The sequence below is a fragment of the Odocoileus virginianus genome, chromosome 9 (assembly GCF_023699985.2).
Source record: "Odocoileus virginianus isolate 20LAN1187 ecotype Illinois chromosome 9, Ovbor_1.2, whole genome shotgun sequence".
NCBI classification, from domain to species: Eukaryota; Metazoa; Chordata; class Mammalia; order Artiodactyla; family Cervidae; genus Odocoileus; species Odocoileus virginianus.
The window spans coordinates 4,569,867-4,591,069 of NC_069682.1; the positions used below are offsets into that span (position 1 = coordinate 4,569,867).

A 21,203-nucleotide genomic window follows, 5' to 3' on the forward strand; every position below is an offset into this window, starting at 1 on the left:
AGCTAAATGCAATAGGTTCCCCATGACCTGAGGATGTCCCGCTTGCTGCACGAAGGCTCTACCAAAGTAGGTGCTCAATAAATATTTAAAGCCTTAACTGACAAATGACGCCGAGTAGAAGACTGCAGCCTGTGGGATAAGGGCGAGCTTGCCTCTCCATGAAGGGTGCCTTTAGGCGCTCGTCCATCGGCCTAGGTTTCACAGGTGCAGGGTCAGCGCCGGCCGCCTCCAGGGCAAGGGCAGGCAGGGCAGTGCGCATGCCCGGTGTCCAGGGGCGCCTCCGGGCGCGCAGATCTCTTGGCCCCGCCCCCGGCTCGGGCGCGCGCACTCCTCGGCCCCGCCCCCCGCACTCGGGCGCGCGCGCGGCCCCGCGGAGCGTGCCCTGCGTGCGGGTCCCCGCCGAGCCCGCCGGGCGCCGCATCCCCGAGAGCCTTGGTCGGGGCCTGAGCAGCGGCCCCCGACCCGGGCGGCGAGCGGAGCGCGGTGCGCACGGCGGCTCCGCCTGCGGAGACGGGACCGGCGCGCGGTGAGTGAGGGCGCCGGGACGGGTGGGGGGGCGGGCTCCTTCGCGCGTGCGCAACGCTGGGCAGCAGAGCTGGGGCGCGCGCCCGACCGCGGGCCGCAGGGGCCGAGCGCGGCGGGCCGGGGCCGGGCTGCGGGCGCGGCGGGCGGCATGGGGGCGCGGGCTCTGGGGGCGCTGGCTTTGGGGGCGCGGGCCGCGGAGACGGCTTCCGGACGGGTTCCCCGGGTCGGCGCCGGCCCCTCGCTGGTGCCGACGTCCGGCCCGGGGCAGGGCCCGCTGCAGCCCGGAACCCCGGGAGGGCCGAGGCGAGCCCCGGGGCCCTACCGGCCCTTGGGGCGCCCACCGCGAGCGCGACCCCGGGAGGCGGCCGCGGCCCGGGAGGGGCCGCCGGGCTGTCGGGCAGGTGGCGGCCGCGCCCCCCTCCTGGGAGTCGAGGGCTGAGCGCGAGCAAACTTCCCCGGAGTGACAGTCCCGGGGCGCTGAGGGTCCCGGGGGCCGACACCCGCCCTCGGCCACCCCGGGGGCTGCGGGGCCCCGGCGAACGGTGCTGGGCTTCTGCGAGTGCAGCTTCCTTGTGGCCCTGCGGCTCGTCCTCCAAGTTGAACGGTGTTCACTGCCCATTCGCTCTTGAGATAGATGTGCAGGTTTGGTGTTTTGGTAAGAAGGGTATTTGCTCTCTTGGGAAGAACAGACGTATATTGCCTGGTCTTTTTATCTCAAAGAAAGTATTGTTAGGGCATGCCGGGGACTCCTGTTTATCAAGGAACCTATTGTCCTGTGTGCGCTTGGAGAAAGCCAGCTAATTTCTATTATTAGCCGTGAAAAGACAAAGAGCGATGATTGTGCTTTCTTCCCCCCACTCCCCGCTCTGTCTTTTATCCTTTGATTTAAATACTTTCGGTCACATCTTGGAGTACTGTAGTTTCCAAAACTGGCTGCAAGAAAGCGTCACCGGGGAGTTTTAAAACTGTAGGCTCAAAACTGCAGACCAATTAAAACGCACTATGTAAAGTTCCCTCAGTGATTCCAGCAGTGCAGCTGAGTTTGGGAAGCACCGGTTTAATAAAAGAAAGTCAAGTTTTGAGTTTTGCGAAGTAGCAGTTTGCTACTGCTGAGATGAAACGCTAGCTTCGTTCTCCGCAGGCAGGAACTCACAAAGAGTAGCTTGTCCCCGTCCCCCCCGTCCCCCCCGCCGTGGGGACGGAGGAAAGCGTCTCTAAAGGTTCAAACTTTAGCTGAACACGACTCCGACGTCCAGACATTGTTCTGCCTGCTGCGTTGAATTTCTTAGTAGTAAGGCCACCCTCTCTGACCCCTGCCGTGGCTTCTTCTGACTCGCTCTCAGCCTCCCTCCCCACCCTTCCCCAGCTCCCCCTTTTTAACCATCCAACCCTCAACCCCCGGGAGGATCCCCTCCCCCACCAAGTTGACTATTTGGGCGGGGGGGGGGGGTTGTTGCGGGTTACCATAGCAACGGGTCTTCCAGGGGAAGTGGGCGGGTCTACCTTTGGTTTTCTGAATAGGACTTTTCCTTTTCTAAAGAGTTTGAATCTCCCATTTCTAGACCCCGGCTCAGGTAGGGGTGCGTTCACAGTCCCAGTTTTTCTTTCTAAGTGATTACAGAATTATTTATCAATGCTGTTGTATGGAGTGACAATACGAGCAGCTCGTTCTCCCCTGAAGAGATTCTCTTTACCAATCTCTGAACTAAGAACTTGTGTAACAAAGTTCTAAAAGAGATGAAAAGCACCTTTAAAAAAACAAAAAAAAACCTTGATTTTCCTTTGGGGCACACAGATCTTCGAAGGGTAAGCATTATTTTTCTAAAGTCTGAAGACATACTTAAGAAGTTTTAAAAGTGAAATACAACCCTACGTCCTTGCCAAAACCTTTGCTAATTTGTGACCAGATACCATTGTCAGCTTGTAAATTGTTTCTTTCCTAGAAAGTTCTTTGCCATGATTCTTTGCAAAAAGTTAGAACACTTTTGTAATGTTATACTTTAAAATAAGGAAGGAAAGGCACAATTCTACAGATTCACCCATTCTTTCCCTTCCCCGACACACACACACATCCAAACAAAGACAGGTTTTTTGGTTTTTTTTTTAATGTTTGTTCTTTTATGCACGAAAACAGTTATTCCCTTGCCAACTCATCCCAGTTTATTTTGCAAGTAACTCTTAAAACTCTTCATGTAAAATATTTCAGACGTGTCTTCAGGCTTTCTTGTGTTTTGAAATCTTTCAAACTTTGCTGTGTAGATGATCAGAATTTGATCAGTCAACCCAAAATGCTTATGGTAGTAGAGAGATCTCCAGCATGTATTAGGGATTGAAGAAGTTTTCTCTACTCTGGTGTAATGTGTTAGTTAACTTTTGGACTATCAAGCAAATTCTGTAATGCTGATTTTCCCCCATTTTACTCTGAGCAAAGAAAATTAGTGGAAAACCCTTTGATTTGCTGGACCTTGTAGTTCAGCAGCAATGCTCTGCAGCTAAGGTGGTAACTTCTCACCTAACCTTAAAGAAATAAAAATCACAGCGATATCTTCCAGAAATAACAGCTGTACATGGCATGATATGCTTCCATTGGTCCCATTTTATTTGTCTGCATAGAGACACTTGTAAGCAAAATTGGTACTTTAATTTCATTTATAGTTTAAATATTGCCCCTTTGCTAATATATCACAGACGTTTCTTGTACCCTTAAATCATCCTCAAAAGTAAAATTTTAAATGATGGATGTGTCAAAGTTTGTTTAACTAGTTTTCTCTTGTTTGACATATTCCATTTTTAGTGTTTGGGAATATGATATTAAACTCTAGTTGCAAATCTTGGCCTTTTCTGATTAAGTGGCCTTAATTACCTAATTATTTGATTGTGCTTCCTTTATGCATAGAATGGGGGTAATAATTGTGCCTGCAACATAGAGTTTTGGAGCAATGGAATGAACCAAATAGTGCAAGGTCTTCAGCAGAGTCTGCCAGAGGAGGTAGGCTCAGAAAGTAATAGACACACAGGTCGAGCTAGGGCAAAGGCGCTTGTCTGAAAGCCTCGCTGTCTCTGACGTCTCAGGCCGGATTTATAGCAGAACTCCTGGGGCAGAGGTGAACTCTTTTATAACTCTTGAGGCCCGTTGCCAGATTGCTTATACCAGGACGCATCGATTCCCTTACATGCCGGATGGTCTTCCTGTAGTGTCAGCATTCCAGTGTTTAATCTTTCCTGATTTGCAGGAAAAATCTGGCCTTATTTTAATTCATATTTTTTTGATAACTAGTGAAATTAGTAATTTGCTTTTTATTCGTTCATTTGCCTTTTGAGAGTTGTCTGTTCAGGTCCTTTGCCCATTTTATTCTTAATTGATGATTTTAAAAAATGAATTAAAAATGTCTGTGTAATGTATATTAGATTTGTACAATGGCTTCCCTGGTGTCTCAGTTGGTAAAGAATCTGCCTGCGGTGAGGGAGATCTTCCCTGGGTTGGGAAGATACCTTTGAGGAGGGCATGGCAACCCACTCCAGTATCCTTACATGGGGAATCCCCATGGACAAAGGAATCTGGCAGGCTGCAGTCCATGGGGTCACAGAGTTGGACACAGCTAAGTGACTTGGCACAGTACAGGTGTGTACATTTAATTTTCTGTTAGCACCCTGGTGTGGATTGTCTTACAACACGCCCTCCTCATGAGTCAGCCCTGTCTACCAGCAGGTCTGTTAGACAGTCCACCCTTTCTTCACTGGGTTGTGGTCTTCCCTTTATTACATTTTAAGATCTTGACTAACTTTTGGGTCTGATTCTGTATTAGGTCTTACTCATCAGTGATTGATCTCTAATCTTAAAGCTAAATCTTTTTAATTGTACATTTAGAATATGTGGAAATATCTGCTAGAGCAAGTCACATTGTTCTTTTAAAAATCCTACTTACAGCCATCTGTCCTTTCAGATAAAGATGATCTTATTATCTTTATACTAATGCATGCACATAATTAAATCTAAGAGTACTAAAATACTTACTTAAAATAAGTGGCTGTCTCTCCATCCCCTTAGGCGGCTCAGTGACAGCCTTTAGGCTCTTGATGGTTTTTTTTTTGAGTTTTCACTGGGGCCACAAGTACAGTCTTTTCCTCTTGGGCTAGTCAGAGGCTGGTCCTCCGGTGGCACCCTATGCTGGGGAGAGGGTCCAGCTGCCAGTGATCCTGAGGCCTCTGACTGGAGTCTGAGCATCCTCTTCACTTTGGGGAAGGTTCTGGTGCTCTTGAAGTCTGAAGACTTAATCAGGTCCAGTCTGGCTCGGCTCTGGGACTGTGGGCCAGAACTCCACAGTGAGAAGGTGCAAAGGGCATCCAGGGAGTCAGGCTTAGTTTACCCCACCTTGACCCTTTCTGCTCCAGTCTTGGCGCAAACTGGAGTGCTTCTCAGCCCTCCTCACGGGTGGGGGGCATCTCACTCACGTCTGCTGAGTTCTGCCTGCCTGTCTGCTTTCCGCTTTCATGATTCCGTTGTCATTTTCACTGCAGGTCTTTATATACTTGATGCGTTTCTTCTGGAAAGAACTCTTTACTGACTATGTGGAATGTAGAGAGAGGATGTTTGCTTGATGTTTTGTTAAACATGCCATCTTAACCTGGAAGACTCCGCAGATGAATCCTTAGAACTGAGAAGTATGCAGTTCTTTTGGTTCTTTGACAAGGCCCATCATGTATACATAGAGTAGTCTGTTTTCCTGAAGGACTGTGAATTTACACAGACCTTCTGTCTGTTAGTGGAGGTGTTTTGTTTGCTTGCTTAATCTTTATTAAGTCCTACCATTTCTTGTTAGGGTTCTCTTAGGTATGTTTTTGTTGCTGTGATGAAGGGTTCATCAAGTTGGCTATTGTTGGGTAAGATGGTTGTTGATTTTTGTTCTCTGTATTATACCTGGCTCTTATTCTAAGAGCTTTCCAGTTTATTTTCTTGCGTTTCCTAGTTATATAATCAGTTGTATACAGTGACACTTGTATCTACTTCTTTCTAATAATTATACCTTTTATTTTGGTTTTATGGTAGACTGCACTAGTGTTAGCCTTCTGGAATATTATAAAATACTTCTGGAACATTATCAAATAGTAATGGCAATAATGTGCAAACTTTTGTTCTTTAATAGGAAAAACAGTAGTACAATATTGGCTTTTGTTTATCATAATTTCTCATCAGGACAGAGAAAATCTATCCTTTTATTTCCAACTTACCTAGCGGTATTTTTTTTTTTTAAGAGATAGGACTCATTTGAAAAGACTAATGCTGGGAAAGATTGAAGGCAGGAGGAGAAGGGGACGAGGATGAGAGGGCTGGATGGCATCACTGACTCAGTGGGCATGATTTGAGTAAACTCCGGGAGGTGGTGATGGACAGGGAGGCCTGGCATGCTGCAGTCCAGTCCATGGGGTAGCAGAGAGTCGGACACGACTGAGCGACTGAACTGAACTGAGGAATGAAATATTAGCAGAGTACTGTTAGCTGCTACAGTTTATCACTAGTATTTCTTAACAAATCTACTGACTTGAGTCCCAAATACTAAACTGAAGTAAATCCTTCCCTTTTGAATAGTTCTTTAGAAAAATAAATTCCGTTCATGACGAAACTAAAAGGTACCGTCATATTTGGGGCTTCCCAGGTGTCTCAGAGGTAAAGAATCTGCCTGCCAATGCAGGAGACGGGTGGGTTTGATCCCTGGTCGAGGAGGATTTCCAAGTGCTGCTGAGCAACTAAGCCTTTGTGCCACAACTCCTGAAGCCCGCACACCCTCAACCCGTGCTCCCCAACCAGAAGAGCCCACGCGTGGCAGCTGGAGAGTACCCTTCACTCGCTGCAGCTGGAGAAAGCCCGTGCAGCCGCAGAGACCAGAGTGCAAACAAATGAAGTATACACTTAATTATCATTATATAATCATACATTATGTAATTATTATAGAATAAATTATTTTAGAAGTCTTTAAAAAAGATAATGTATTTAATACAATATTCATGTCTTCTGGGGTGGAGCAGCGGGGATACAGTCACCAGGGATTTTTCGAAAGAAAATGTTGCAAATTGCAATAGTCATCGCTCATCTTTGTCTCTTGGCAGCATTTGATATAATTGGTCATTCCCTTTTTAATTTGACATTCTTCATTTGATTTTGAGGACACCACAGTCTCCTGCTTTTCCTTATGTATCACTGACTTTTCAGTCATTTTTTTATTTTAATGTGTGCCCCCCCACACACACACACACAGCCTGTTAATTTGGAATGCTTAGGGCTCAGTTTTTGTAGGACTCTTGTCACAAACAATTGTAAGATTTTAATAAAATACTGTGCAGCCTCTTAGGACTCCTAGTGTCCACTTCCAGCTGGGATGGTGCTCTTAAGCTCCTGACGTGTATTACCCATCTCCTTTCTTGACTTGAATATGTAAAAGATACTTCACTTTTAAAGACTAAAGCAGAGTTTCTGATCTTCCTCTGCACAGCTGTCCTCCCTGTAGCCTGCCCCAGTGTCTGTGTTGGGGTGGTTCCATTTTTCAGGTTATTTAAGTCAGAAACCTTGGAATCATCCTGACTCTTCTCTTTCTCTCCCACTCTGCATGCAGGCTGTTAGCAGATCCTGCTGCCCCATCTTGCAGATGTATCCACTGTCCTGTCCTCAGAACACACCCGGGAGCTCAGCCGTTTTCCCGTTTCCCATCTCTGCTGCAAGCGCCTTCCTCCAGGTCTCCGGCACCTCCTGCCTGGGTGGTTTCGGTGGCCTCTCCTTTCACCTTCCCGACTTCCCTTTAGTATGTTATCAGCATAACAGCTGGAGTGATCTTTTGAAAACATAGGTTAGATATGCTTCAAATTCTTTACCTGCTTTCCGTGTCCCTCAGAGTAAAAGTCAGAGTCTCATGATGCTTCGCAAAGCCCAGGGCATTCTGTTTTCCCCCAGCTCTGACCTCCCCTCCAGTCCTTTCCCTGGAATGGAATGCTCTCCGTCCAGCCAGCCTTCCTTCCTGACCCTGGAACCCTCCAGGCGCATCCCCCCGGAGATCTTTGTGAGGGTGTTCAGGTCTTCACTGAACTACAGTCTCAGCAGTGATGTCCCCGCTGTTTACAGCTGCGGACTAGGCCTTGTGTCCTTCGTGGAGTACATTATGTTTCCATTTTTTGTAGCATCTAAATTACTGTATGAATTACTGTATGACTTATTTATTTATTATTTTTGGTGAATCTACCTGTCCCTGCTAGACAATCAGTTTCATGTAGCCAAGTAATTTAATGTCTGTTCATGTATGTGCTTCAAGTGTCTGATACAGGAATGTGGTCAGTAAAATTTTTTTGAATAAATTAATATAGTCTACTCCATTTTTTTCCAGTGATTTTCTCATAAAGCAGGGTGTTGTACAGCATTTGTGGATCCAACACTGGTGATTTAGCATCCCCCCAGCAAGACACAAGTTGCAGAACATGTATTATTCATAATGGATATAATAATACAGAGAGTGGTCATGAGGATTAAATAGGGTACTGTCTGTGAAGTGCTGAACCCTGCCAGAGTGTAGGAACAGGCCAGTTAGCTGTCAGAAAGCCTTAGCCAACTGCATTAATTCACATCTGAATGATGTGAATTGGATTCTAGAATCTGCTGTCTTTGGCTTTCAGTCTTTAACCAGTGGGGTGAGGAACATTTCTGAATAAAGGGGCCTGCGATCCCTGGTGAGTATTGGCGATTTCCGGTTGTTTATTTGCTACCCATCTCAGAATGGGACTCGGCCTCTCCTTTGCTCTTTTCTGTGTTTTCTGGCTGTTCAGACATCTCCCCATCTCTCAGCCCATCCCTCTCCCCATCTTTAAGTGCTTTTCCTCCAGTGTTCTAGCTGAAATAAGTTCTTTTATAAGATGACTTTGAAGTCCTTCAGAGCCACAGAGAAGCGTGTCTTGTGGTATTAAATCCACAAAATCAAAGGCAGTCAGGCCTTTGCCCTCAGTTTCCCCGCCAAGCATGCGTTGTGGCCATCCCTGCAGCAGGCATCAGAGCCGTCATTTAATGTTCTACAGACAGTCTCTTAGTCTCTAGAGTCTCCTTTGCTGTGCTTCAAATCTGAGTACATCTCAGAAACGTCAGGCTCCCTCTCTTTCTATAGGGCACGAAATATTTGTGTGTTTTATACTGTTGGAATTGCTGTGCAATTAAGTGGTGTCACGTGCCAGAAAAAGATGATTTTAGGGATCATGTCAGCAGCCAGAGAATAGACAATAAACCAATACCATGATGTGTGTTATCTCTAGAAATGCATAAACCCAGTACCAGTGAGCTACACAAAACATGAGCATTTCCTTCAATTTCTAAATGTTTTCCTACAAAACATATTTAGTTCCTTATTTTTTTTAAGTCTTAATTTTTCAGTAATAGTGATGTGAGCAGGGTAGGTCCCCGTGTAAACTTTTTAACCATGATTACCATACATATTAGAAATAAAAATGTCATAAGCACCACTGTTCTGAATGCGCCACTTGATGAATCTGCCTTATCTTTGAAGCTCCAATCCTTGTATTTGTGTTTCGTTAGTACAGAGATTCATTCTTTAAGAGTTATCACTGTTACAGTGTACTTTATTTTGAACTCTTAAACAGTCAGTGCTGTTCGGCCAAGGTTGAGTGGAAAGCCCTGGTCTACCTTTCTGCTGTTGAATCACAAAACGCCCCTTAGTTTTAGGCTGTTAATGGATAGCCCACTTGGAAAGCACACCTTGCTTTCTGTAGTTACACACCTGGGCTGGGGACCTGGGTAAGTACAGTGTTTGTTTTCTTTGTGAACATTTTCTTTTTAATTGCCACCTTTTCTTGTATCCACCAGTTTTTTAGAAGTGATGATTTTGCCTGTCCAGCACCAGCAAACACACCTACTCTGTAGCAAGGGGTGGTTTTGTCCATCAGCCATTGCGGGTCTCTGGAAAGACAAGGGCGTACATCTAGACCACTGCCTATTTTCATACCTGTGTTCATGGGATGTGTAGTGGAAAGTCAAGTGTAGTAGTCAAACTCCCATCTAGATGCGTTACTGGGAAATGACCTGTATTCCTAGAAAGTTGAGAAAATAATAAATTCTTGACTAGGGTTACAGCAGGCCTCTCTTCTTAAAATAATGTTAACATCCACATGAAAAATGTGAGAAGCTGCTGCCCTTGCAGGTTCGGACACCCCACAGCTGTTCGGGCTGTTGCTTCCTCTCCGGCACAGCCCTCCGCCTTCCCCGCCCCCGTGTAACACAGCCACTGTGTGCACCCCAAGCACCCCCTCCCCTCCCTGGCCTCTTCCTCACCCCTCCTGCAGCCTCAGGAGACGAGCCTGGGAGCTGGAAGCTGGGCTGGCTGCAGGCTCGGGGAGGACAGCTCCTCCCTCTGCCTGCGCAGGGTCTCTGGCGAGCTAGTCCCCACCCCTCCGCCGGAGGATGTCAGCACACGCTAGTAAATGCTGGAGAACGCCTTTATGGGAACGAGGAGATTTTCTAGTTAAGGTAACACTACTGAACACGTCTTTCTTGGGGACTGTGGGATCAGCCCATGTGTACGTGAGGACTCTGGGCTGTGTTGCTGGCTGCTTCCCCCTGTCCGTGCCAGGAAGGATGCCTCAAAGTGCCAGAGTCGGGCCTGGACTCTGGGACAGCACACAGCTCCCAGCACATTCTCAGAATCCTCACCAGATCGCCATGTACTCGACCGGGAGGGTGTCAGTTAGGGATGTGGAAACCTAGTGGTGTTTGGATTGGGCTATAGGAAAATGAGATTCTTGAGATCAGATCAACCTGTATTTTGATTTTATAGTCTTTCTTTAATAATAATTAGTTACTGAATGTAAGGTAGGTAGGAGAATCACAGACCTACTGACACACACAACCTCTAAAATCTTTTGAGAAAGGGAACACCAGCTCTGTAAGAAAAGGCAGTTTTTAAAGGAAAAGTTAGAGCTGGTAGATGAAGTATTCCCTTTGTTTGGACTTCTGCAGAGTCCTAACCTAAGCTTTATTTCCATCACACTGTTTTCAGTTATTTAATATAGAGGAATATTTTGATACTACATAAACCACAGTTAAAATGGTGTATTGGAAGAGGAGGCAGTTTCTGTCTAATGTATCTCTAAATGAAGGCAAATGTGAAGAAAATTCTCCTAAATGTTGGCAACCATGCTTACCTTGCCGAAGTTACTACTTCTCATCTTCGCGTAGCCGAGAGCAAACTATCAGAGAAAAACTTGCTTCCTTCTTGCTGGTTTATGTGACGCTACTAGAGACAACAGTCTACTCAAAGCTCATTTAAATTTTTTTCTTAAGATCTTCGAAGAAGATGTCTATTGATATGTCTTGCAGCTTGCATTTGAATTTTCTGAGGACAGGACAAAGTTAAGGTGCCAAGCAATGTAATACAACCAGTGGAATATTAGCTCCTTGACTGCTGTTAATTTTTTGTGACAGAGATTGTCATTTTCTCATGTCTTCCATTCTGTCTACCTAATAGTTGAGAATTATGCTCTAGGAATTAATTATTATTTTCTGGAAGAGTAGAACCAAAAAGCAGGTATGTTTAAAACCCTGGCCTTAATCACTTAAGGTTTTTTTTTTTCTTTTTTTTAGGAATATTCACTAAAACTGCTAATAGCTTACCACAGTTACACTTAGACTAAGATCCAAACTCCTTGTGTCAAGTGGGCATCAGTGGTTCTTATACTTTTTGACCTCAGGATTCTTATACTTTTGAATATTTCAAGAAACCTGGAGAGCTTTTGTTTATGTAATATTTACTGAAATAGAATTGAAAACAAAGAAAAATTTTTAATATTTGTTTAAAAATAAATGTTTTGATTGAAGCTTATGAAGAAAATATGGCCTCACACAGATAGCAGCTGGAGCATTTTGATAGTCTTTTGAGATAATTGTGGATATTCTCTGATGCCTCCTTGAAACTTGAATGATAATTTCTTCGTGGTTGATTGTAATTTCTTCGTGGTTGATTGCTGTGTGGAATCAACTGATGAAACCATCAGTGAACTTTCTGTATTCCTCTTATACTAAAGTCCATTGGTCTGTTGTGTACTTTGAATGAACCTTTTACCAACATGCGTGATTCTTTAATGTAATTGCAATACTATTAGAAAATATTGGTTCACTGAGTTATGCCAATCTTTAAAATGCTGACATGTTTCTTTATACAATGTTAAAAAGCTAATGTCACCAACCGTTAATCAGAAATGGTCTTTGAGAAGTCTTTGACAGTCTTGGGAAGCTATCCAGCTCATAGTAGCATAATCAAGAATTCCAAAATTCTAACTTTTGCTCGAAGGTTTGAATTTTTTCGTTTGCAATAGTCAGCTCATTGCATTCATTTTAAGAAAATGTCTTCTAAATACCTAAGTGTGAATAAGCATATTTTGCATATTTTCTCAAGTGCATTGGTGTTCCATGAAATAAGTGGCTGGTTCAGCTCTCGCACAAGTTTGTTTTTTTTCCCCATGCCAACCATTCTGTTTCAGTTTCACCAGAAATGCTTTAAGCATACTTTCCATTTCATCACATAAAATGTTAAGAAAGTGTATACTCAAGGGTTGAGATTTAATAAAATCAAAAGTTTTTACTGCCGCATCTCCCGGAAATTCCCCGTGAGATAGTCCATTGATTGTGGCAAAAGGACACACAGTAGCTAATCTGCCTTCACACAAGCTGTTTTATCACGGTTCCTAAGTCCCCCAAGTCCCCCAGGTAGGAGCTGGGGAAGCATGGGGAAGTCAAGACCACTTGACATGCCTTTCAGTGATGTTCAGTTTGGCTGCTGAGGGTCCAGTAAAGTGACCATCCAGGTTTAGGAACCAGCAATTTCAGCTGTGAAAGGGAAAGAGGGTCCCGAGCCTGGTGGTGGACCAGTCCTTGTATGTTTGAAGCTCCCTTTTTCGTTTGGGGCAGAAGGCAGGGCTTTTGGTGAGGCATCACCACCGCCAGTATCACAAGGCAGTTGCAGAGGGCTTCAGTATGTCAGTTACCTTCTGAACCAGTGCAGTTCAGACCTGCTTAAAATACTTAATATGTTAAAACCCACACACTTTAACCAACAGATGCAAAACAATGTGTTTACTTCATCCCACCTTCCAAAAAAGTGTGTTCTTCCTGCCAGTTGAACTTGTTATTTAGAAATTCAAGCTATGTTTTTTGCCAGTACACAATTCAAGCCATTACTTCTTAGCAGTTTAACCCTACTACTGGAATAAACACACCAGCAAAAGACTGCAGCCGTGGCTAGGCTGTTGAGCTCCTCCACTGTTGACGGGATCTTTTCTGTTTATGCTCACTCCAGTGATGTCAGGTAGTGTGTAAACTGAAGTTGAGAATTCTTTATTTTGGGGGGAAAAAAATCAAACACATGATTACTTAACATCCCAGTTCTTTACAGTAGAGTGTTTTCGTGGAGACACGCACATGCTAAGAAGTGAGTTTTTCTGCTTCTTGCTGTGCAGTAATCTGAAATGTGACGTTGCCCATCCCGAGCTGTGTGGCTTGTTTGCCGGTTGGGGGTGAGTTTCCAGACTATTCATATACTCAGCCCTAAATACACAAGCCTGTTTTATTACTTTGTTTGAAGGTTGGGTGTGTCTAATGTAGTGGAAATTCACCCATTCAGCGTCAAGTACAAACGAAACACGTTTCAAAGCCACATATAAACGTCTTTTTAATTACCCATTTTTTAAGATTATTCATATGACTGCTTTCCTCCTTTCATGTGAGTCGCTGAGAATTTATTATCCTTCCTAGTTCATGAAATCACTAAAATTCTCTTCTGGTTCTGTGAATAAATATGCTAGACCATGAGCTGAGACCAGTTGATAAAGGCAGCTTTGTCCCGGTTAACAGAGGCTTGCTCCTCATTAGCCCGCACTTCTGTGTGTGTGAAGATCTGGCTTAGAGTAAGTTCTAGATGCTAATGAAGCGAAGCCTTGGTGTGAGCGCGTGTGGGGACTTGCTTTAAGTTGAGCTTTAATGTTTTCAGTTGGACTAGATGCTCGGTGGATGCAGGGTCATAAAGCTGTGTTTGTGCTCAGACATGTTCAGGGAGCCTCAGGACACTTGCCCAGATGTCTCGGTTCTTTCCCCGTCTCTTGTGTGAACCTGCGTCTCAGACAGCCAGAGGCCCGCCGCCCTCTGCTTCAGCCCAGGACCATTTGCACTCCACGAGGTGGTCCCGGGTCCAGGCGGATTCAGAAGTGCTGCACTTGCTCTCTGCTGCGGTGGAGCAGTCGGAAGGAAGCCAGCGGCGGGAATGGTGCTGTTGGGTCTCGCCGGGAGGCCCTCAGAGAACTCACCTAGTCAGACCACCCGAGGCAGGTGAAGTGTGAGACGGGGCGCCTGGGGAGGCCCGGAGACCCTCCCTGTCGAGGTGTCTCAGGACTGCAGTGTGAAGGACGGACGGCTTCTGACAGTGAGGATGGCGGGAAGCAGCGGGCTCAGTGCAGTCCGAGAACAGTCTTGTTTGTAAAAGGAGTCAGTGGAGAGGACAGGTCCCCGGGCTTGGAGGCAGGTCATGGAGATCCAGAAAGCACCGCAACTGTGTGGCTCCCCCTCACCGAGAAGGGGGAGGCGGGATTTCTTTTATTTTTTTCCTGGACAGGTGCTTGGTGCGCACTCCTGGCATGCTGTTGCAAAGACAGGACCACCCTTCTTTGCATGACAACCTCTTTTGGAAGAGCAGCACAGAGCAGTTGGTTAAGACTTGGCCACACGCCACTTAAACATCACTTTTCATTTCCTTTTTATGCCATATTTTAAATTCTCTGGAGCAGTGTTGCGTTAAACGAACACTGACCTCGGCCAGGCCTCCTGTACTGAAGGCCCAGTGGATCACGGCGTCCCTGCAGCTGGCTAGTGGAGTGCTTATGCAGAGACTTGTCTCCTGTAAGTTTTGACCACCCTTCTCAGAGACTGTCGGCTCTGCCGTGGTTTGGCTCCAGTCATCATCGTAACAGTGGCTCTCGTGTGAGTCCTTGCAGTTCCTGACTGTGATGAAATGGTTGCCTGTCTGAGTGTTAACTAAAAAAAAATATCCCAAATGAAAAATTTGAGGTACTAACGGTTAAGTTGCTACTTTTTGAAGATGCACTTTGACTTGAATGCTTTTAATTTGCTCATTGTAGTTGAGGTGCATATGTAAATACTCTGCCTATTTTTATGTGGTGCAGAGATTGGGGAGACCCGAATTTGAGTACACATTTTCATGAATAGTCTTGACTTTCTAAGTGAGGCTTAGTTGAGCGTTGTTTTACAAGCAGTGATTTTATTCTATATCTCTGGGCAGTTTGAGTATTGACCTACTTACGGAGTAGCTTTTAATTAAAAAAAAAACTTGCTGAATATAGTATTAGAATGTAATTTTTGTTTGAAACACCTTGTTTTCTTAGTTCTGACACATGCAGTGAAAGTATGTATAGAAACCCCCAACTTTAATTCTGATGAGAACAGCGAGAGAGGGAAGCAACAAGGGGTTCGTCAGTGGTGCCAGTGAATATTCCTGCAGGAAATGGTGGCTGTCTCTGAATGTGACTTGATGTTGATGTAGTTAAGGTTGTGCCGACATTTACAGTCAGTGTGCCTTTATATCGTGTCCTTCAAAACATCGGGGGGTGGGGGGGATTGTAGACTTTAAAGCCAATTAAAAGTAGCATAAAACATATTTTTTTTATTTGGACTTAAAGCAGAAACAGATTTTACTTTGAGTTTTTGCCAGAAGCTGGTTTCTATAATAACCCTCTGTCACAGGCTTCTAATTCTACTTGGATTATTTGTTAGAAGGTATTTTTGTGACTCAGTATAGAAATGTACGTGCGTTTTTCATTTTCATTTTGGTGGTCTCCACTCCAGAAAAGATAGGTTAAAAGTTGGGCCTGAAGATGCGTGGTGATTTCTGATGTGTGTGTGTCTTTCTGTAGCATGATTTCTGTGTAGCACATCTCTTATTTTTAGATCTTGTATTGTTCGCCTAAAATAGCTATATTTCATTCTAGTCATATACATTATAAAAAAGAAGGAAGACATTTCATTAAATAGTAATTAACTGAGGCCCTTGTGGACATGTGTTCTGATGGTCAAAACACAAAACTGGTAACTAGTCTTTTCCGTGTCAGTTCAGTTCAGTTCCGTTCAGTCGCTCAGTCGTGTCCGACTCTTTGCAACCCATGAATCGCAGCACACCAGGCCTCCCTGTCCATCACCAATTCTCTCAGTCTACTCAAACGCATGTCCATCGAGTCGGTGATGCCATCCAACCATCTCATCCTCTGTCGTCCCCTTCTCTTCCCGCCTTCAATCTTTCCCAGCATCAGGGTCTTTTCAAATGAGTCAGCTCTTCGCATCAGGTGGCCAAAGTACTGGAGTTTCAGCTTCAGCATCAGTCCTTCCAGTGAGCACCCAGGACTGATCTCCTTTAGGATGGACTGTTGCAGTGGCTTTGCTCAAATAGGAAATGAAATTTTTTCTTTTAATCTGGCCTTGCCTTTACCAAGCATACCCTCCTGCTTTTTCAGTGATAAGAATACTTAGGGTGGTACACACCGCTCCAAGGGCTGAGGCAGTGCAGTGCGCTGAGGGAGCAGAGCTGTATCGTTACTGCTGCTGTTTCATCGCTAAGTCCTGTCCAGCTCTTTGGCAACCCCATGGACTGTAGCTCTGCAGGCTCCTCTGGGATTTCCCAAGCAAGAATACCAGTCCGAGTTGCTCATTCCTTCTCCAGGGGATCTTCCTGACCCAAGGATTGAACCCGCCCGCGTCTCCTGCATTGGCAGGCGGATTCTTTACCGCTGAGCCACCAGCTCTGGGGGGGAGGAGAAGTAAAGTGAAGTCGCTCAGTCGTGTCCGACTCTTTGCAACCCCATGGACTGCAATGCAACCTCCCAGGTTCTTCCATCCATGGGATTTTCCAGGCAAGAATACTGGAGCGGGTTGCCATTGCCTTCTCCAGGAGGTCTTCCCGAAGTAGGGACTGAACCCAGGTCTCCCGCACTGTAGGCAGACGCTTGACCTTCTGAGCCGCCAGAGCAGTGCTTATTTATTGCTCAGTGCCATTGAGTGACTTAGGGCAAACACGCATGGTGATGTGACTTGTGTTTGGGAGTCCTATTTTATCTTTCAGAGCATTTTCACTACCTTGTGGAGGTTGGGGAAGTTGGTTTGTGACACCTACCCTGTTAATAGGCCTTCCCAGGTGGCACTCGTAATAAAGAACCCGCCTGCCAGCGCAGGAGAGGTAAGAAAGTCAGGCTTGATCCCTGGCTTCGGAAAACCCTCTAGAGAAGGAAATGTCAACTCAGTGCCAGTATCCTCGCCTGGGAGATCCCATGGCCAGAGGAGCCTGGCGGGCCACAGTCCATGGGGTCGCAAAGAGTCGCTGTGACTGAGTGTGCGTGCCCTGCCCCTGTTAACGGCCAGAGCTGATACAGAGCCCCTGTGGTGTGAAGGCTGCTGGGACTGCTGCTTCCTGGCCCATGTGCTCTTCGGGAAAGGGTGACTTCATCTTATAAAGCTACACATGCTTTAGTTAAGTGCGTAGTGAAGAGGCCTTTGAATTTTATTGATCTGATTATGGAGATATTTTTAGTTATCTTCCAAATATCAGAAAAAAAATAAATACTAGCCAAAGTAAAAAAAAAAAATACTTAGGAAAAATCTTTTTCTTTGACTAAAACATTATTTTCCTCCTCTGTCAACTAAAGCCAACAGCAAACCTGGAGAAAGCTGCAGCCTTGGTGGGCAGGGCCGTCCCTTCTGGCGTCTCCAGTGGAATTAATGCCCTCTTGGGTCAGAGCAGCCTCCTCCTTGGGCCTCCTCAGGAGAGACCTCCTGAGGCCTGGCTGTACTTCTCTTTGGGTAAAGTGTCTTCAGTTTGTCCAGAATAAGCTTTGCCATGTCATCGGTTGTCAGCAGTAGCAGTGTCAGTTGAGAATTTCAATTATATATTAATGCTTTATCAAATGACTACCTGATGAAAGCTCGATTATTCTGATGTAGTTCAGCCAGAATTCTGAGCCGTCATCTTACCTGGTTAGCAGAATAATTAGCCAACCTAAAGAAGAAAGCCCTTTTTTTTCTTTTGAATTGTGTATCTTTTACTTTATCTCAGTGACTGTAAGGAGCCTTCAGTTACAAGGTATGCTTTTATGTACCAACAAGAAGGTGGAGGAGCTTAAAGTTACAGAATGCCATCGATTATAAGATCCAGTCCAATTTCAGAGGTGTTAAAATGTTGGCGGGGGTGGGTGGTGAGAGAAAAAGGAATCTTAGAATCAGTAGATCATGTCTATATAATACATACATAGAGTTTAAATGGGTTTTGATCATAATCATAATATTAAAGTAGAAAAGAAGACTATATTAAATAAATCATTATTTCTGCCAAACATGATACAGATTCTTTAATTCTAGAAATCTAGATAAGAGAGATTATGTTGTCAGTAATTTTACACATGAGGAAACTTAATATGAGATCACCTAGAGTACATATAAATTAGCAATTGATTACCTGGTTTACTAAAGTATCTTAAACTTTACAAAATAGATCATAGTAGTATTCTTTTAAATATCTATCATGAGAGTATCTTGTATGATATATTTTATATGGTGTTTTTCAGGATCACCTCATTTAACATATGATAGAGAATGATTTTGCATTTAGATGAGTTAATAGTCCAAACAAAGTACACCCAGACACAGCTATAATCATCAAATATCATGTTAACTGTTACATGAAATTTTAAAAGAATCATTGTTCTTGCCTTCACAAAATTGTCACATTCTACCTTTGGACAGTTTACCCAAATGTAATGTACAGTTTAAGGTTGACTGGAACTTGGTGTGGAGGAAAGGAAATGCAGTGAAACAGCCCGTGAGCTTCCTCCCTCCAGCCACAGGGAGGCATGCCTTGCCCAAGGGTTTGTCTTGGCTTTCCTCATACCTGGTGCTAGAACTCGCGCCGTGTCATTGTGGAGAGGCCAGACTGAGTTGCTGGTGTGGACCCTGCTGAGTGGCTCTGGATGGCCTGCTGCTTTGGGCTCTCAGGAGGAGGGCACAGCTCGGCATCCACCAGGAGGTGGTCTTGAAGTCCAGGGTCACTTGGCCTGGAGCGTGTCTTCCGGGGCTCGGCCGAGCATTGGGCGGGACCTGGTCACAGTGTGCCGCAGACACCTTGATTGAGCCTCACCTGCAGCGTCGGGAGGAGAGGCGAGCAGCTCGGCGGGCCGAACAAGCCTGTGGATGGGCGAAATGTCCGTGCTGTGAAGCAGGAGGATGAGGAGGGCAGGGAGCCGGATGAGCCTTCGGGTGTTTGTGTTTGGGAAGATTGTATCACAGATGTTCCCTGCTTTGGGTACCAGTGTTGCTAATAGTGGAAATTTACCTTTGCAGGGTGTGTTCAGCTTTTATCAAAGTGCTTTCACAGACCTTTAAGCTTTCAGGATTATCCTGAAAGGACTGAGCTGAGTGGAATCACCCCATTTGACAGAGTCCAGAATGAGGCTCACAGATTCTGAGTAACTAACCCAAAGGTCACGTGTTATTGGCTCTTACTTTTTTCACTATACTGTGTTGCCAGTGCTTGACTCAATATTTATTTCCAAATTTAGCATACATATAGTCCTGTTTTCCAGTAGCTGCTTCTATCTTTAGGAACTGTCAACATTTTGTCACTTATATATGTATTTTTTTCCCTCCAAAATCACAGGCATAACTTTTGCTCAGTATTGAAGAGAAAAATAAGCAAAACCAAAACACTGTTCCATCGTAATGTATCAGATTATATTACTCTTCTCTCTTAGGTTCTGGAAACGTCCAGCCTGCCTTCTTTAAACTTCAGTCACCTTCCCTGCGGTAGCTGTTTAGATGTCTTGCAGTAAACACAAGTCCAGGCAGGAGTGCGGGGTTAGAGCAAGTTAAACAGGAGCTGCCAGTGTTGTCAGTTGTTGACAGGGTTTGTTGGTGCTAACCGTGAGTGGCTGGTTTATAATTTTCGTTTTGCTGGAGAGCCTGTTCTGTTACTGCTTCCCCATGACTGCTGCTCCCGCGTTCCTTCCTGTTACAGGTCCTCTCCATTGCTTTCCAGAAAGGGGCTTCACATTTGTCTAGCAGTTTCTTCCTGCAGGGCAGAGAGTATGTGTATGCTCATGATTTTCATAGCTGTAAATTTGGACCTGTAGTTTTCTTTTAAAGTAGATTGGAAATACAAAGAAAAAGCATTACGTAAGGATGTGGGGTGATTACTGTGGGTGAAAATTAAAGTGAGTAGAACAGACACAGTTGAAAAAGCAGGCAGGGAATCTGCACCCTAGTCCAGACATTGCCCACAACCTCACTGTGGAGTTTTCTCAAATCCCTTAATCTTCTGGACCCCCTGGTTACCTTATCTTTGGGACAGAGTTGCAATTAAATGATTGCTCTCATCTTTTTAGTTCCAAACCTTACTAAAGTCCCCAAACTGAATAAACTAGATTCTCCTATATGAAGGTAGTTGAGTTCAGTTCAGTCACTCAGTCATGTCCGACTCTTTGTGACCCCATGGACTGGAGCGCACCAGGCTTCCCTGTCCATCACCAATTCCTGGGGCTTGCTCAAACTCATGTCCATTGAGTCATCCAACCATCTCATCCTCTGTTGTCCCCTTCTCCTCCCGCCTTCAGTCTTTCCCAGCATCAGGATCTTTTCCAAGATGAGTCAGTTCTTCACTTTAGGTAACCAGAGTTTTAAAGTTTCAGCTTCAGCATCAGTCCTTCCAATGAATATTCAGAACTGATTTCCTTTAGGATTGACTGGTTTGAGCTCCTTGCAGCCCAAGGGCTATGAAGGTAGGGTGTCTGGCAAACCTTCCAGTGGTAAGGAAGATGAACTAAGTGAGTTTAAATCCTGTTCATAGTTTTATTATTATTGGGAATTGGATGGAAAGAGATAAATGTGATTGAACTTTCCAGCAGTTATAAAATTATATGAAATCCACTGTTGTCAGTTAACCTTTTAAGCTTGGCTTCTAATCTTACTCACCATTGCATGCTCAACACCTATTACACTGCATGATCAGCATGTTGTATTTTGAGAATACTTTCATAAAAAATTGATGGGCTTCTTGACTTGACCTATTTATTTACTTTATTAGGGCAAATTAACCATGTCTCATAACGGCTTTGAAAATTCAGAACATGTAGAAACAAATGATATGCTAGACAGAAAGAAATCTTAGAGGCGAAATTTGATGGTAGATACCAGGCTGGTAGTCTTTATTCTTCGACCCAGTGGGTGATGTTTCTGGATTACAGATTCAGTAGAGGGGTTTTAACTATTTGAGTTTAATTTCAAGGGGAGTAAAGAAGTCATTATTTGTGTTTAATAATAAACTATAGAAATAAAAGTGATATGATGAATATGAATATTTTGACTGTTCAAATTAACCTGAGATTTCCATAACACTTTATATTGTTCTGCATCATGAGTTAGTCTAAAAGACCGGTATGGCTTCTGTTCTAAAAAAAAAATGCAGACTCCCAATTTTGTGTGCAGTTTGAGGGGTTTCATGGGCTCCATTAGGTTGATGAAGCCTTGTCTTTTTCCATATCTGGTGGCTCTTAATCCAAATTCCCAATAGGAAAAAACCCTGGATGTTAAGCCTTAGAAG

General features: G+C 44.7%; 1 protein-coding gene across 1 annotated transcript in view; it reads left to right on the forward strand.

The window, feature by feature from the left end:
• The first annotated feature begins 452 nt into the window (after positions 1-452).
• BTBD3 (BTB domain containing 3) overlaps positions 453-21,203 on the forward strand; it is a 32,791-nt gene continuing 12,040 nt past the window's right edge. Inside the window, exon 1 of the mRNA XM_070471897.1 lies at positions 453-526. The gene's annotated coding sequence lies outside the window, so the exon portion shown is untranslated. The remainder of the gene's footprint in view (positions 527-21,203) is intronic.